The following is a 17,403-nucleotide window of genomic DNA, read 5'->3' on the forward strand; positions in this document are numbered from 1 at the left end:
TTCTGTTTAATGTTGAGCAGGACCTGTACAAATCCTGATTAGAAACAATAAGTGAGATGCTGAAGGAAAGTGATCAGGGTCTAGAAAAGAATACAAAAATGAATGACACTTGATCTCTACATTAAAAGGTGTATGAGTTGGGTATAGTTGCATACTTATAATCCCAGCAACTCTTTACTCTGAGGCAAAAGGATCACAAGTCCTAGTGCCAGGCTTGGCAGTTTAGTGATGCCTTGTCTCAAAATAAAATTTAAAAAGGCCTGGGTGTTGTAGCTTAGTGGTAAAGTGCTTGTCTAGTATTTACAAGGTCCAGGGATCAATTCCCAGTATCAAGCAGGGGTGGGGGGAGGATCAGAGGAAGACATAATACCTTTTTGGGGGGGGGTACCGGGGATTGAACTCAGGGGCACTCAGCCATTGAGCCACATCCCCAGCCCTATTTTGTATTTTATTTAGAGACAGGGTCTCACTCAGTTGCTTAGTGCCTCGCTTTTGCTGAAGCTGGCCTTGAACTCATGATCCTCCTGTTCTAGTCTCCCGAGCTGCTAAGGAACAGAACTGAACTTTAAATGATAAGCAGTGAGGAGCAATAGACATATGGAGGAAAAAGTGTGCACAGACTTTTGTAGGTGGGGAAGGCTGGAGTTGTGTTTGGGAAACAAATGAATCTGCAAATGGGGCTCTTTGGGCCAGTGAGAGAACTAAGCAGAGTATAATGAGAAATACAGCTGAAATGATTGTCTGAGATCAGATTGTGGAGGGAGTATACATTTTAGTCATACTTTAGATATAAGTTATTGTCTGGTAGTTTGGCTACTGTAGGTAACGTTGGACCATACTTAGAGTCCATTTTTGAGAATTACACTATATCTTTATTTTCTGCTGACAATGTGAAAATAGGAAAGGCAAGGAGTTTTGCTGATCTTGAAGCCTAGGATGAGATTTTTCTCCTTCAAGCTTGTAATCGGATTGCTTCCCCGTCCCTCTGCAGGGTATTTTCTTTTTCACCCCACAAAGCAGCCTGTGCATGTTTATCTTTTCTAAAAACTAGACTCCATTTTATTCATTTTGGTATCACTGGTATTCAGAATATCATGCCTGTTGCATAAAAGTGTCTTAGTAATTATTTAATAAATCTTTGGTGGAAATAATGGGCTCAGAGTACTGGGCTAGTAAACTATTTCATGAACAGCTTTTTGTTGTTTCATTTTTAAAAGTATTCAAGTATATTGGTCTTTAACAACTTGGTTCATTTGATCAGTTCAGAGTGTTCATACCAGCGTTATGAATTTGATAACTCAAAAAGGATGGTACTAGTGCTTGCTTTAACTATTGCCAAATTGTGCTGTACAGTGGCAAATTGTCCTGATTTGTTGTCAAAATGAAAGATATATAAGAAGTATCACTAATCCATCACCATATGCTCTGCCACAGTAACAAATCATCTTTGAATGATTTGGTTAAATCATGAATTTATGGACTATTATTCCAGTCTTATTTTTATCTCTTATTTTTATTTCCTAGAACCATAGGAATATAAGCATTATTAATAATAATGTGTTTCATGGATCCTTAATTTAGTTTGCTTTTTGGGAGACCTATGTTTCTTGAACTGTATGAACTCTATGTGTATGTATTATGGACTTGGGAATTCTATGGTATATCCTTATTAATAACTGGAATCATATAATCATGGCTTCAGTTTTTTTTCTTGCTATAATTGCTTGTATATTTTTGGACTATAACCTTTTGTGTACCTATAATAACCACTAGGAGGAGAAGAAAAAGTTTGCTTTTACTTTGAAGTATATGCACAGCTAATTTTAGTTGACTTGTCAAAGTGTAAGTTATCTTTCTCTCTGGCCTTTTTAAAAGTGTGAACCTATGTTGAATTGTTTTTTAAAACTGTATATAAGACGTAAATAAGTTATAGGAGAGATGCTTTTGATCTTTTGGTAAGGAACTGAAGGAATGCTTTGGTTTCCTTTTTTAATAATTTTTTTGGTGCATTATAATTATATATAATAGTGGAATTCATTATGCCATATTTGCATATGCACATAACAATTTGGTCAACCTTATTGCCCCAGTTCCTTCTTGGTTTGTTCTTTTTTGTTTTTTTAAATTTTTTTTTGTACTTGTAGATGGATAGCATGTCTTTATTTTATTTGTTTATTTTTTTGTGTGTGTGGTGCTGATGATCAAACCCAGTGCCTCATATGTGCTAGACAAGCGCTCTGCCACTGAGCTACAGCCCCAGCCCTTGGTTTGTTCTTTACATGTAAGTTTGCCTTTTGTTTTCAGAATTGGAAGATATACCAACATTATCCTTATCCTCATTTGTGACATTTTCCTTTTAGAAGTAAAGTTAGTTGCTTAATGATTGAGAGGTTCAAATTTAGCAGACAGAATTTCTTTGTTTCTTTTTTTTCAACATTAACTTTTGTAACTTTTCTTCACAGAATTATGTATTTGTCTGTTAGTTACTGTTTTTGGAATTTGTGTTGGGTATTAATTCAATACAAAGTTTAGATTTTGTGTAGTCCCTCATTTTTGTTCTTCTAATTCTGCACAGTATTGTTTTGGCTGTCGTAAAGCCCAGGGCATTATTTTTGGGTAGTTTTCTGTAGCCTATCCCAGAAACATTGCATATCACAGCTGAGTGGCAATAAAAGGTAAGTACTGTTTTTAAAAAATTAGTTATGGAGTTGGCAGCTAAGTTAGAAAAAGCTATTTATAGAATAGCTCAGGAGGCTGAGATACTCCTTGACTGACCTCCTGAAGGTACTGTACAGGGAGAGAATCATTTCTTCCTATCAGGAGATTAGAAACTTTTTTTTTTTTTTTTTTTTTTTTTTGAGAGAGAGAGAGACTTAATATTTATTATTTTTTAGTTTTTTTCCGCGGACACAACATCTTTGTTTTTGTATGTGGTGCTGAGGATCGAACCCGGGCCGCACGCATGCCAGGCGAGCTTGCTACCGCTTGAGCCACATCTCCAGCCCCGCAGGAGATTAGAAACTTTAAGGAAAAACGCTGAGGCCATGTTCTATCCTTGGCTTAGAGATTTAACCTAGAATAACCTTTTCCTTGACTTTCTTTATCAGTTATGTTTTCCTAACTTGTGACCAACCAAGAATGTGTTGTAGCTTTTGAGGCTCCATTTAACATAGTTACTCTTTCTGCTCTTGCGAAATATTGGGAATGATTGTATCTCTGGGGCAAAAAAGATGACTGGAAAACTCCTTTGTATGTTCTTCTTATGTAACTAAATCACATAAGGCCTGTTCAGCTAATATCTAGTGAGTTGAGGTATTTTCTTCTGTGACACTCTTGGCTTCCTTAAACTTGCATATAGAGGAAGGCTTGTAATTTCTAAGTTATCTGGAGATGGACAATGCCCAAAACTTTTGAAACAAGTTCCTTTTCAACTTGGGTTGAATTGTGTGCTGCTTTCTTTATAATTTGTCAACTTCAGTTCACTATAGCCAGAATAAAAATGATGCCGCCAATGAATATGATAAAGTGAGGCAAATAAGAAGTGGTTACTGTCTGTATTAGGAGTTAGTTTTGCTGTCAGCTAAACACAGAGAATGTGTGATTTTAGGATAATTAGAGAAGGTGATGACTACACTCACACCATTTGAAATGGGGAAGAGAAGGAATAAATATGATGAATGGGTATCTTCACCCATTCATTTAATGGAAAGATTACTGCTTGAAGAACCTATTGTTTCAGCACAGCCACTAGTTTGTGTTAATATTTTGCTACTTTCAATTTTCCTTCAATCTTTTTTTTTTCTTCTTTGTAGTACTGGGGATTGAACCCAAGGGGTGCTCTGCCACTGAGCTGTATCCTCAAGACCATTTTTTTTTTTTAAGAGAGATAGAGAATTTGTTTAATATTTATTTTTCAGTTTTCGGTGGACACAACATCTTTATTTTTTTATTTTTATGTGGTGCTGAGGATCAAACCTAGCGCCCCGCGCATGCCAGATGAGCGCGTTACTGCTCGAGCCACATCCCCAGCCCCCCTCAAGATCTTTTTATTGTTTTTGAGACCAGGTTTTGCTCTGTTGCCCTGGCTGGCCTTGAGTTTGGGATCCTTCTACAAAGTTAACCTCCTGAATAGCTGGGTTATACGCATATGCCAGTGCCCCTAGTCTATTTTGCTAGTTTTGAGTGCCAGGTACCTACTGTAACACTTCTCAGTTGAAGCTGCTGAAAATAAAGGACCTGATCAGAACAATTGTAGAAGAGGAAGTTTATTTGAGGGCTCATGGTTTCAGAGGTCTTAGTCCATAGAAGGCTGGCTGCTTTCCTAGGGGATTTTGGTGAGGCAGAAGATCATTGCGGAAGAGAGTGGCAGAGGGAAGTAGCTCACATTATCAGGAAGCAGAGAGATACTTCACTTGTCCAGAATCAAATGTATACCCCAAAGCCATGCCCAATTCCCACTTTTGCCAGCCAAACCCTACCACTTCAGTTACCAGTTAATCCCTATCAGGGTCAGGATGCCAGCATGATCTGGGCTTTTTATCTACTGATTGTGTCAAGACTCTCACAACCTCCTCTGAACCTTTTTGCATCATCTCACATGTGAACTTTTGGAGGGACACCTTATCTGAACCATAACAGTTGAAGAAGAAGTTGGACTTTAGAGGTTTTTCAGGAGTCATTGAGTGTGATGTGGTTTTATAATATCATATGGGGAAAATCATGGGGAGGAATAGTATACCAAAATGAGGGGAAACATCAATAAAATAAGATGCTAAATAAAAACAACAGTATCTTATATTAGTAAAGGTGCTTTAAAGCTTATAAAGTACCTAAAGATATTTTAGTCAAAGATGTTGTTCAGGCTGGGTGTGGTGGCACATGCCTGTAATCCCAGCAGCTCAGGAGGCTGAGGCAGGAGGATGGCAGTTCAAAGCCAGCCCCAGCAAAAGTGAAGCACTAAGCAACTCATTGAGACCCTATCTTTAAATACAATACAAAAAGGGATGGGGATGTGGTTCAGTGATTTGAGTGTTCCTCAATTCAATCCCTGGTATCAAAAAAATAAAAAGGATATTGTTCAAATTAAGTATTAGTGTTCCATTTTTAATATGTGGAGTTTGAAACTCAGTGACTAACATTACTCAAGTCATAATGCTATAATGGTTAGTAGTGAATATGGAATTTGATTCTAGATCTTTTGCTTATTCTGATATGTCTCTTGGTCCTGTTATCATCCTGTCACATGGAAATGAATGGGACCTTGCATGGAAGTAGAAGGACATCCTAGAGCAGAACATTAGTAATGGTGAAATTAGCATCCTTATTGTTGTTGAGGCAGAGATTAGAAATGAATAGCACTTAGGATAGACTGCCAAGAAGTGTGAGTTAGAAAATTTCTGATAGGGAGAGATGAAATTTAAAGGAATATCTCATAGAAATGGCTAAAAATGGAAATCCCTTTTCCTCACCTGCCAATCTCAGTCATTCTGAAAGGTATCTAATAACAGCAGCAAAAGAAAAAGCTAGTTAATGTTCTCCAGTTTTCACCAAGTTTAGGAAAGGATTAACTTGAAATATTCATAGTATAAGAATTTTAGTTGAAAAGAATTATTTTGGGGGGAATCTGGCAGAAAAGGAGGTGGTTAAAAGCTTGGTATTGTAGAATGATGGTAGAAAGGTAGTTAAATTTTTCTTGGTATTTGTGTAGACCACGGAAGATTTATATTGCTTTCTGTCCCATAGCAAGCCAAGAAAAATATACACCCTTTCACTAATTTAAGGGACTCTTCACATGTATACCCACAGGTAGAATTTGGTGTTTGAAAATATGTATGTAATATTATTTATTTATGTATAGATACTGGCATGAAAGAATCAACAGTTTTAATCTTAAGGTGTTTTTATTGTTAGCATCTCTGCATCATTACTGTGGTAGGAGACATAGTAGCAGAACTAAAGAAAAGAAAAACCCACTGAAGGTATTAGGTACCATATAGTAAGTGATGTTACATTTGTTTCTAAATATTTGTTGTTGTTGTTTCTAAATTTTTTAGCAGTGTAGATCTGTTTCTCAAAATGCTGTTTATTAAGATAATAATTTTATTTTATTTTAAAATAAATAAATTATTTTAAAGGGGAAAACAAGTTCATAATTAACACTACAGTATGCATAATAAGTTGTGATTGTTTCTAACTTTTAATAGATGAGTAACTCATTTTCAGACATATTTTGAGTTTAAGTTTTTGCTGTCTCATACTAGACTGATGGCTTTACTTTTATTTATTTATTTTTGCAGTACTAGGGATTGAACCCAGGGGTGAGCTACATCCCCATCCCAAAGCCCCCCACCCCATGCTTTTTAAATTTTTCATTTTGAGATAGGGTCTCGTGGTAGGTTGTCCAGACTGGCTTTTAACTTGCAAACCTTATTCCTCAGCCTCCTGAGTCTCTGCTATTACAGGCGTGTGCCACCATAACCGGTAGTTGATGGCTTTTAAACATATAGGGAATCAAATAACACTTTATTTTCAACGTTTAAATTTAAATAAAATGTACCAAATTCTTTGTTGGTGTATAGTCTGGAATAACTTTGTTGCCCTATAGCAACAAAGACTTTTTGATGACCAAAACTTGGATTTTTAGATTTGAATGGATATATTCTTTTCCTTAAATTGTTATCAAGGTATAATTTACATGGGATTTTTAAGTTTAAAACAGTAACATGTTCATTTTAATTTTGGTAGCTTTTAAGATCTTTATCTCAGAAGGTATTTTATAATGTCTTTTAAGAAAGTCATTTATTAGGAAATGAAGTGACTAATTTTTATACTAGAAGCAAGGGAATGTGGGCCATAGAATTTTTTTTAGTATTTTTTTTTTTAGTTTTAGTTGGACACAATACCTTTTATTTTATTTATTTAATCATGTGTTGCCGAGGATTAAACCCAGAGCCTCGTACATGCTAGGTGAGCGCTCTACTGCTGAGCCACAACCCCAGCCCTGGGTCATGGAATTTTATAGGAAGAGTTGTATGGTAATAAGTTTATGAGGATGGTAGTTTTTTTTTTGTGTCTGCTAGTGATTATTTCTTTTAGAAATTTAAAAACTTAAGTTTAAACTTAATAGGAAAACTACTTTGGCTTTATTTTATAGTAATTTACCAGTAAGTATAGAATTGCTCATCTTTTCCACTTACAGAGCATTATTTCCCAACTTAAAGCCATGTAGAGAGGTGCTGCTTACTGTTTCCAACTGCATCATTACTGTTTCTAGCAATTTGAAAGTGATGTTTTTAGAAAGGGCTTTTGCTTGTTACTTAGTGAACTTGATGCCTACTTGCTATAGGTATTGCACTTAATAAAGTGTAATAAATGACTGATGTAAATTTTGACTCATTTAAAGTAAGCACATTGTTTTAATTTCAAAATATATAATAAACAGTTGAGATTTCCTCTGTCTCTACTTACCATCTACATAAAACTAGAGACTTTGCAAAATTAGAGATGAAGATCCTATTCACTGTCTTTGGTTTGTCAAGGGTGAAGCAGAGATGTGAGGTATAGAATGATTGGGGGTGCTACCACATTTCCCTGCTATTTGAAAGGTTGTAATTCATTTTGGTGGTTAGTTCCACAGGCCTCTAGGCCACTGGTGACACTACCACTGTTGTCTTAATTTGTTAAAGTCTCTTTTTAAATCTGGGACTCCTTCTCTGATTATCATGTGTAAATAGCAGCGTCCCCCAAACACATACCATCATCTCCCAAGTGCTAAGAAATCCTTAGCAGTTACTAGCATATATTTGTTCACTGATTGTCTTCCCTTTAGTATGTAAGCCCTGTGATAACAGGAGTTTTATTCAACCACTGTTTTGTATAGTTCTAACTCTTAATATATTATTTGTCATATTACACTATGTAATGAATATTTTTAGAATAACTGGGATTTCTCTTAAGAAGGTTGAGTATAAAGATTTTCCTTGTTCTAATTGCATTGGGGATATGGAATAGAGCTTGTGTTTTCTGGGTGTGGGAGACTGGCAGAGAAGCTAACTACAATCCATTATTCCCTCTGACTAGGCAGAATTTAAATTGTTAAGAGAGGACATGACTTATAGACATTGGGCTTGGCTGTTGGAGAATAATATTACCTTGTCTGCAGGGAAGAGTTTTTGCCTGTTGTTACTCCCCCACCCCCACTCCGGTCTTATGAGTGAAAAATTGGACTTTTGTTTCGCCATGGAATTCACAAATATTTATAGCATCATATGAACACATGTACAAGGCACTTGTATCCTCATTGTGGAGGATACAAGGAGACAAACATTTCTTGAGAATTTATTTTAACAAAGTAATGAATTGTCTTATTGATTAAAACAAAAATGGGATGATTTGGTTAGTTGGGACCATTTTCATGTTTTTTAAGTGTGAGGTATTTTTGAGCATAGATGTGAAACATTCTAACGTCTCAAACTTCCCAGAAGGCCTTATTTGATTTTCTGAGAAGAAATGTGTACATTATTTCTATAGAAGTTTTCTTTGACATTAGAGATTAGATGATTTTCCAAATGTGAAAAAATAGGACCAGCAGTTAAGGTTAAATGATGTTCATGAGATGACAAAGTGGATAGAACAGAGGAATGTTTGTGTTTTAGGGAAGCTGGAGATAAACCAGAATATAGATCTCTTAGAAAAATGAATAGATAGTGGTTGTATATTAATTCCTTAGCTACATCTAAACTTTTATTAGGCCACTTATAACTAAAGTGGTATATAATTTGTTGTCTAAACTATGTCACTTATAAGGGTAAATGTGACACTGGGACAATATGTATGAACCAGAACTGTTCCTCCCCAAAAAATTAAATAAATAAACCCTGGACACTTGGTTATTCCCAACTAATAACACTCTTCTCCAGATAATTTTTTTTTCTCTGTAGTACTCTAATCTGCATTTACAGAGCCTCTCGAGCTTTGGTTCCTTTTTCCTGGTCTTGTTGGAATTAAGGAGAATTCTTTCAGTCCTTTTTTTGTGCTCTTCGTTCTCTGGAAAATTCAAGTTTACACCTTTGGAGGAGGTAAGTACAGTGCTCATAGTGTATTATTAGTTGATCTTTCATTTTGCTTAGGGAAGCAGGTTTTGTGTTTCTGATCTAGTTCTAGATTGTTTTTGAGAATCCTGGTAATTAAGCTAATGAATTACTAGTGAGTTCTTAGAATAGAAAGAAATAGTCTGTATATTGACATACAAAATTTGCTTTTAAATTACTTGATACTTACTATGTTTTCTTTCCTGTAGGTGTGATTATTAATTCCGAAACTTCAAATCTTCAAAGAAGAGAAAGCCACTTTATTTTTTTTGTTAGAACACTGTAATGCTTTTATTTTGTTTTTCTAATCCATTTAAATAAATACTTTAATTTTTTATTAAGTGATGAGTTTTTATTCTATGAAGTTTTTATTGTCATATTTTCTGATAAAAATCAACATAGAAACCATAAATCTTTGAGGGAGAGCTTAAAAAGTATAATTTTTCCTCATCTCTGAGATCCTTATTTGGAATCTGGGGTGAAATGAGGGTGTCTGGGTTTGGAAATCACCATTTCAGAGCAGTAGAATTGAATCCTAAACAATCTCAACATTAGGGAAGTTTTCGTAGATGAGCTTGAATCCAACTCTTTTCCTGCCAGCTTTTGTGGTTTCTCTGTTCAGTCTGCCACCTAGTGTTAGGAATGCAGAGCACACCAGAATGCCAAGAAGCCGTCCTAGGTAAGCTTTCAGATCTTATATTAGGAAGGCTTACATGGTAGGTGAAAACATTTTGATAATGAAGGAGGGAGGCAATTCTTTGACTAGAACATGTCAGTCAGTGGCAGTGAATCCTGAGAGTATTCTAAAAGTATATTTTTCTATAGAGCATTTTCACAACTTACAGATTTTGCTTTTGTTGTAGTTTTTTTTTTTTTTTTTTAATTTATGTCATAGTAGTGGGTGAAGAGACCAATGAAGAAATAAAGATAACATTTTAAGATAGTAGGTTGGGATGATTTGAAAATGATGCTTTGTGTATTGATTAAAATTTTAGGGCAGTTACATAATGACTCCATTAACTAAAAGAATTTCTTTTGTACTTTTAAAGTTGATGTATAAACAGTTCAGTAAATTTGGCTTATGTTCAGCCATGACTTAAGAGGTGCAATTCCAACCAGATACTAAAAAGGACTGGCTTTGTATATCTAAGTTCCAACTGAATTCTTTTTTTTTTCTCTGTATGTTCCTTTTTCTCCTTTCCTTTGCTACAGATTAAAAGAATGTTGGTCCTTTGCCAGCCTTTTTAAAGAAATATGCCTTTTTTAAGAAACTTTATGTCCTCTCCTTGAAGTAGTCTTTCTATTAAAGCAGTTTATATTGTCACTGTAGTGGCCAGACAGAAATGTGGGTTAGCAAAAACCTGAAAAAGCAATTGCTATCTGTAGGTTGCTAACAGTTCTTCCAAATTATTTCCACACCAAAAGTTAGACTAAATAGAATATTACTACTTTTTATACATGCACATGTCTTGTTTGTTACATTTCATTAATTTTTTTTTTTTTTTTAATTTGCAGAAGTGGGGATTGAACCCAGGGGCACTCAACCACTGAGCTATGTCCCCAGCTCCTTTTTAAATTTTTGAGACAGGGTCTTATTAAGTTGCCCAGGCTGACCTGGAATTTGTAATCACCCTGCATGAACTTCCCCATCCTTTCCTGAGCTAGGATAGCATGTACCATCTTGTCTGGCTTGTCTTTTGAGACAATAAAAAATAACCTCTTTCTTCTTTTCATAGTAACACAATTCCTGACACTTGTATTCAGCATTCAATATACTTTGTCATTACCCAGTTAATATGTTGGTTAGATAAATTTCTTAAGGTAGAGGTCAGTTTGTAATGAGCATATTTTTAAGTTAATTCTAATGAAATTATATAAAAATAAGCATATAGTACTGTGTTCTTGCCAGTAACCCCACGAAATTTAAAGATAAAATTTTAGGAGTTCTTAATTTGGACCATAATTTTTTTCTGATTTCTTACAGAAAAAAAAATTGATAGAGTAAGAAATAAAACTGTTTATTTAATTTCGTAGACATTTTGACATTTATGTAGAGAAAAATGTGTCTATTTTTCATTAGTTTAAGTCTGATTTCAACTTGAACATTTTCTAATGTTAAATAATTTAAAATTTTTGCTATATGAAAAAACATTGACACTTTATGTCAAAATCTTAGAAACCATTTTCCTATTGCCCATTTTCTATTTTTTGGTATTTGTTCTTTTTATTTATATTCCCATTCAGGGAATATTTCAGAGATGTGATCAGTGAAGTGATATTTGATTAACTGTGTAATTGGCCTTCCAAATAGGGTATATCTCCAATTACTAAAGTCAATTGGGTTTTTGTTTTGTTTTGTTTTTTGTTTTGGTACCAAGGATTGAACCTAGAGGTGCTTAAACCACTGAGCTGCATCCCTAGCCACGGTCCCCCCACCCCTTATTTTTTATTTTGATACATGGTTAGGGTTGCTAAGTTGTTGAGGCTGACTTTGAACTTGTGATTCCCTTGCCTCAGCTTCCTGAGCCACTAGGATTATAAGCATTCACCATCTTGCCTGGTAATTGCCCTGTGGGGGCAATTACAAAAAGATTATCTTTTGGGCTATAACTATCTTTTGGGCTATTATCTTTATAGCCCAAAAGCCTTTAGATTCATAGTAGACCTCATTGTGGTAGTACCTATACATAGATACAGATTATTGGTATAGTGCTTGGGGGTGTATATTTAATCCCCAGCCCCCCCAAAAAACCCAGAACAAAAGGTTATCCTTCAAAATAACCCCTTTGAAAGGAATACTAGCATTTGGTTAAATGATTATGAAGTGTTGGTTCATACTGTTTTTAGCCAGGCTAATGTTTTAGAAAATCTGACTTGGGTATTAGGATAGTTTCTTTTTTTTTAATATTTATTTTTTAGTTTTGGTGGACATAATATCTTTATTTCCTTTTTATGTGGTGCTGAGGTTTGAACCCAGTGCCTCACGTGTGCTAGGTGAGCAGTCTACCACTGAGCCACAACCCTGGTTCCTATAGTTTCTTTTTGTTTTTTTTAAATATTTTGTAGTTGTAGATAGATACAATAACTTTATTTTATTTATTTTTATGTGATGCCGAGGATTGAACCCGGTGCCTCACACGTGCTAGTGAGCACTTTGCCACTGAGCCACAACTCCAGCCCCAGCATAGTTGTTTTTTAGAACCTAATGATCAAGTGCCTCTTTACCAGGGAATTCAATAACACTGTATTCCAGTGGTGCATGCCACTGTCCGGGTTGCCTTGCTTTCTGTAGAAGTGAACTCTGCCCTAACTTAAGTTTCTAAAAAGTTTGTGAACTCTGCCTGAGGAGGTCAATATAAACTGGTGATCAGTACTTAGAATGTGGTTATGAGCTTAATTTAACTATCTGGTAACTGGTCTGAATTTTTTGTACTTTGCTGAAAATTTTCCCTTAAATATGAATATACTGTTTTGTGCTTCCATTGTTTTTCTTTTGGTTTTGTTTTTAAGTAAAAAATTTAAGAGTTGCTTTAAATTGGGTAGTAAATTGAACTTTCACTTTGCATGTTTTAAAGTAGTTACAAAAATTAATTCTAGTCATAAATCTGTCACTTTTTAGTGAGTTCCTGTGACCTTAACTGGATAAGAACATTTCCTACGTAAACTTAGTTAATTAACATCTGCTTTCTCTAACTCAGACATTGTTGGGGGGACAGTAAGTATTAAAAATGAGAGTGTTTTGTTTGTATGGTAGGAGTTGGTTCTCTTTTTTTTTTTTTGGTGCTGGGGATCAAACTCAAAGTCACTTGGCCACTGAGCCACATTCTCAGCGCTGTTTTTTATTTTAATTTAGAGACAGGGTCCCACTGAGTTACTTAGCCCCTCACTTTTGCTGAGACTGGCTTTGGACTCATGATCCTCCTGTCTCAGCCTCTCCAGGTGCTGAGATCACAGGTGAGCGCCACCGTGCCTGGCTTCTCTGTCTGTTTTGTTGTAGTGGTTGGCCTAGTTTCTTTGTGCTCTTTCTTCATGCTAGATATTCTCATTGTTTGAACATACATGCCATGTGTTACTTATTTTTTTGAGTGTGAGATTTGGGATTGTTCATGGAATATTCAAAAAGATACTTCAGTTTTTATATTCTCAAGGTAAATAAAGGAAGATATAGGGTATCATTCTGAAACCTTTTTGATTAGTAAGGGAAATTGTTGCCGAGTTTTTGCCTTTTAAGAAATATTTTCTCCTGAAGTAAGAGTAGGACAAGTTGGGGATATAGCTCAGTTGGTAGGGTGCTTGCCTTGCATGCACAAGGCCCTGGGTTCAATCCCCAGCACCAAAAAAAAGAGAGTAGGACAAGCAGTAACTACTGATATTCTCATGGTATTTATTTTATGATCTTTGTTTAGAGCAATTTGCTTTTGGTTAGTCAGAGGTGGGGAAAACATTTTCCTCCTGAGTTGTTGGAGATCAAACTTGGAAGAATTTTCAGGTTACCACTGTGGTAGGAATATTGGGCAGAGGAGAAATAACTGCATGGAGAAAATTACTGGTTGAGTTAAAATACTATGGGAAAGTATATACTGCAGAGTTTATGTAACTTTATTTAGTAATGTCCTTACCCGCAGTAACATTTGTACAACTTTGGTTTTGTATTTAATCTATTTTGACTCATAATCTCGGCATGAATTCTTATTTTTCCTGTTCTATAATATGTGAAGTTTTTTTTTTAAATGTGTTTTTAGTTGTAGATGGACATAATACCTTTATTTTTATGTGGTGCTGAGGATTGAACCCAGTACCTTCCACATGCAAGGCAAGTACTCTACCACTGAGCCACAACCCCAGCCCTGTAAAAGTGTTTTTTAGCCTGCAGAGTTATCCTTCAGATTTAATATGGTCATACGTAAGCCTACTGTAGCTTATTTTTTAATTTATTTATGGTACCAGGGATTGAACCCAGAGGCTCTTTCTTAATTATCGAATCATGTTCTGGCCTTTTAAATTTTGAGATAGGGTCTTGCTAAGTTGCTGAGGCTGACTTTAAACTTGTAATTCTCCTGCCTCAACCTCCTAAGCAGCTGGGATTACAGGTGGCCACAATGCAGTTTATATAAAAAGTATTACAATGAAAACTTCTATTTGTTATATCTTCTTTAACTTGAAATTTGAAAATTTGAACATGTATTGGCCTTAGGTTTGTTTTAGAATTTTGGGGGAATAACAAGTTGTACTAATAGTTGTAGATTGTTGGTTTAGTCTATGTAAGAAATACTGTTTTGGATACTTTCTTAAAATATCACAGTAAGTGTCCATATGCATACTAAAACAAATGTATTTATTTAGAACAACAACAAAAACAAAGAATGACCACTTTATATGAGGTAGAAAACAAAACAATCCTGCCCACATGGGACTTAAAAACATTTTAGTAGAGAAATACATACATTAAATTAAGATGAGTTAGGTAGAAGTACATGCTTTGGGGCAAAATGAAGTAGACTAAGGGTAATATTGAGCATTTGGAGGTAGTCTTTAAGGCTTTGTTATTTTGTATAAATATTCAAGGAAGTTTATCTGATAAGGTGACATATCAGCATAGATCTATAGGAATAAAATGAGGGAGCAAGCAAATACTTGGGAAAAGAGGATTCTATGCAGAAGAAACAACAGTGCCAAGTATCCAAGGTAACAGTGCTTAGCATCTGTGCAGCATTGTGAAGGAAGGTATTGGTATAGCTGAAGCAAAGGCCTGCAGAGGGGAGAACAAATCACAAAGGGAAATTTGTATAAATATATGTGTATATATACACACATTTGATACCTGATATAGTACAGTATATATACATACATTGTAGGTCATGTTGTTTATATAGGTAAATAATACTGTAGTTGAAACATATCTGTATCCTTGTAAGGCTCAGACTAATCTTAGCAATCAATTTACCTCTGATGAAGAATAAAACATTTATAGACTTTTAAGGTCTCTAGTAGAAGAGAATTATTTAGAAGTAAATAACTGTAGTGTGGAAAAATGATTTTATAGTGTGAACTAATATGTCAATTTTAGTGACATTGGAGGGTCTATGGAGGGAAAGGCTTCACTAAACTTCAGGAAGTCTTTTGCAGGAATGATCAGATTCAGGTATGAAGTAGAAGGCATATCACAGAAAACTGGAAAGTGGTTCTGTGTTAGAGGCTAAGATTCAAGGAGGATATGGAGGGCAGGAGGTATTTTCCCCATCGGTTAGGCATTAGGGATATCATTTAGATTAGACTGTGACAGTGTTGTATTATAGGTCATTCTGTGGCCAGTTCCAGTTTAGGAGAATGGTTGGAGATGTGGAATTGGCAAGACCCCAAATCAGGTATAATCCAAAGGAGACCAGTCAGCTCGGGGGCCGTCTTTAATTGTGGAGTACTTCTGGTGTATTGCAGGATAGTTAATCTCCCTCTTTAATATTAATGCCAGTAAAATTCCATTGTGATAATTCTCATTCCCCAATTTCTCAATGCCTTCAAGGTGGGTAGCACATATTCTCTTGTTAAGTAAATAAGATCTCAGTTTTGGCTTTGGCACTGGAATGAAAAGAAGAAAATGGGTGTTCTAAGAAGTTTAGGAGGTTGAATCGAAATGATTTGGTTACTAATGTGATCTTGGGCATACACACATACAGAGGTAGGAGCACTTTTGGAATTATTATAACAAATTTTGTGACAGGTTAAATTTTGAAAGAAAAAGTATTCTTGAGGAGTAAAATCACTATTGATGCCATTGCAAGGAAGTAGCTACTACATTTAAGAATTAAATATTTTATCAGGATGGTTTCTGGAAGAATATGGAACTTTCAAGGCCTATAATGCTAAATGTAAAGGGGAAAAGAGAAGCCAGGAATATAGCTTTTTATAATGAAGAAGCAAGGAACATCAGAATTTTGATGATGTATTTGAAATGTTAAAAGATTAAAATGAGCAAAGGTAGGCTTTGCCCTTAGTAGAGTGTATTTGGAAGGAGACGAGTGCAAATATGTTCCGTGTCATAGAATTGTTGGTATGAAGTACCATGAAGATTAAGGGAAGGCAGATAAAATTTTATTTTTTAATTCTCAGAAGCATACATGCTTAAGTTGAATGTGCTATTTAATTTTTGTTGCAAATAGTCTGAATTGTGAAAACCTTTTGTCATTCTGCTGATCCATGGGCACTCTGACTGCTTTGTGCTTTGTTCTTTAAGCAGTGTTGGTCAGGGTAGCTGCAGAATGCAATTGTTTAGCATTTGTTACTCTGTATATTAATTGGACCTACCAGAGCAAACATTTTGAAAGATTATAAGATATAAATGTTCTTACTTATATTGTCACTTCTAGCAATCAAGTTAGGTCCTTTGAATTCATTGTTAATCATTATGGACTGAAGATTTTAAGAGTGGACACATTACTAATGACTCACATATAACTTAATTTTTTTCCTTTAATGGTAGTTAGAGCCGAGATAGTTATACATCATATTTTATACTCATTTTTTGGTCTTCCACTCTTTGCCTTTAAGTAGACTGTAGGTTCATTGAGAATCTCCCCGCCCCACCCAGTTTTGGTGCTGAAAACTGTTGTTTGCCTATTTTATAGTCATGCTTTTGAATTTGAAATGTGAAATTGGAACTTTTATTGGTTCAACAGTTTTCAAAGTAATGCTGTATAAGTCTGACTCATTTCTGATTGCCAAATTCATGCAGTAAGAAATTTTTCATTGTCAGTTCCAATTATTAGCATTAAATAGTTGGTATCAACTGATACCTGAGCTAACTCAGGAAAATTGAGGGGAAAGAATAATGAGAAATATTTTACATAAACAAACTCAGAGTTCCTACCCAATCACAGAACAAAAGTCTGCTCTGTTATCTTCCTCTTAGTGCACACAGTGCTCTAGGGCAGGTATTAGTAAAGGTAGCTGACCTTCAGTTTGTTCAGATTTTTTTATATATGATTTCTTTAAAAATATTTTTAAAGATAAATTTTTACTTAACAACTTAATATTAAAAGAATGAATAATACCAGTATTATTACAAACTTTAACAGTTTGTAATAGTAAGAGAACTAAAAATCCCTCAAGGCCTTCTTGAAACAGGTCCTTCTGAGGTAAATAAAGCACTTGAGGATGAATTATTCCCTAAAAACGTTTGATTCACTTTCTCATATTATTGATCACTTAAATAATTCTAATCAGTACCTGCTTCTTTATGGTGTCTCAGTTACTCTCCTGAAAGAGTTTTAAATTCTCCAATCTGTCTGTTGTTCCACCTTGTTGAATTTTTCACGTT

General features: G+C 35.1%; 1 protein-coding gene and 1 long non-coding RNA gene across 22 annotated transcripts in view; one reads left to right on the top strand and one right to left on the bottom strand.

Moving 5' to 3' along the window:
* The window catches only part of Picalm (phosphatidylinositol binding clathrin assembly protein), a 98,847-nt gene that overhangs the window by 14,292 nt on the left and 67,152 nt on the right, over window positions 1–17,403 (top strand). The window lies entirely within an intron of this gene.
* Window positions 440–14,193, bottom strand: LOC125611997. Its single transcript, XR_007342234.1, has 2 exons — window positions 14,129–14,193; window positions 440–506 (listed from the first exon to the last, which is right to left on the bottom strand). It is a non-coding gene; the product is annotated as an uncharacterized LOC125611997 (long non-coding RNA).

The sequence above is a fragment of the Marmota marmota genome, unplaced genomic scaffold (assembly GCF_001458135.2).
Source record: "Marmota marmota marmota unplaced genomic scaffold, marMar, whole genome shotgun sequence".
Taxonomy (NCBI): Eukaryota; Metazoa; Chordata; class Mammalia; order Rodentia; family Sciuridae; genus Marmota; species Marmota marmota.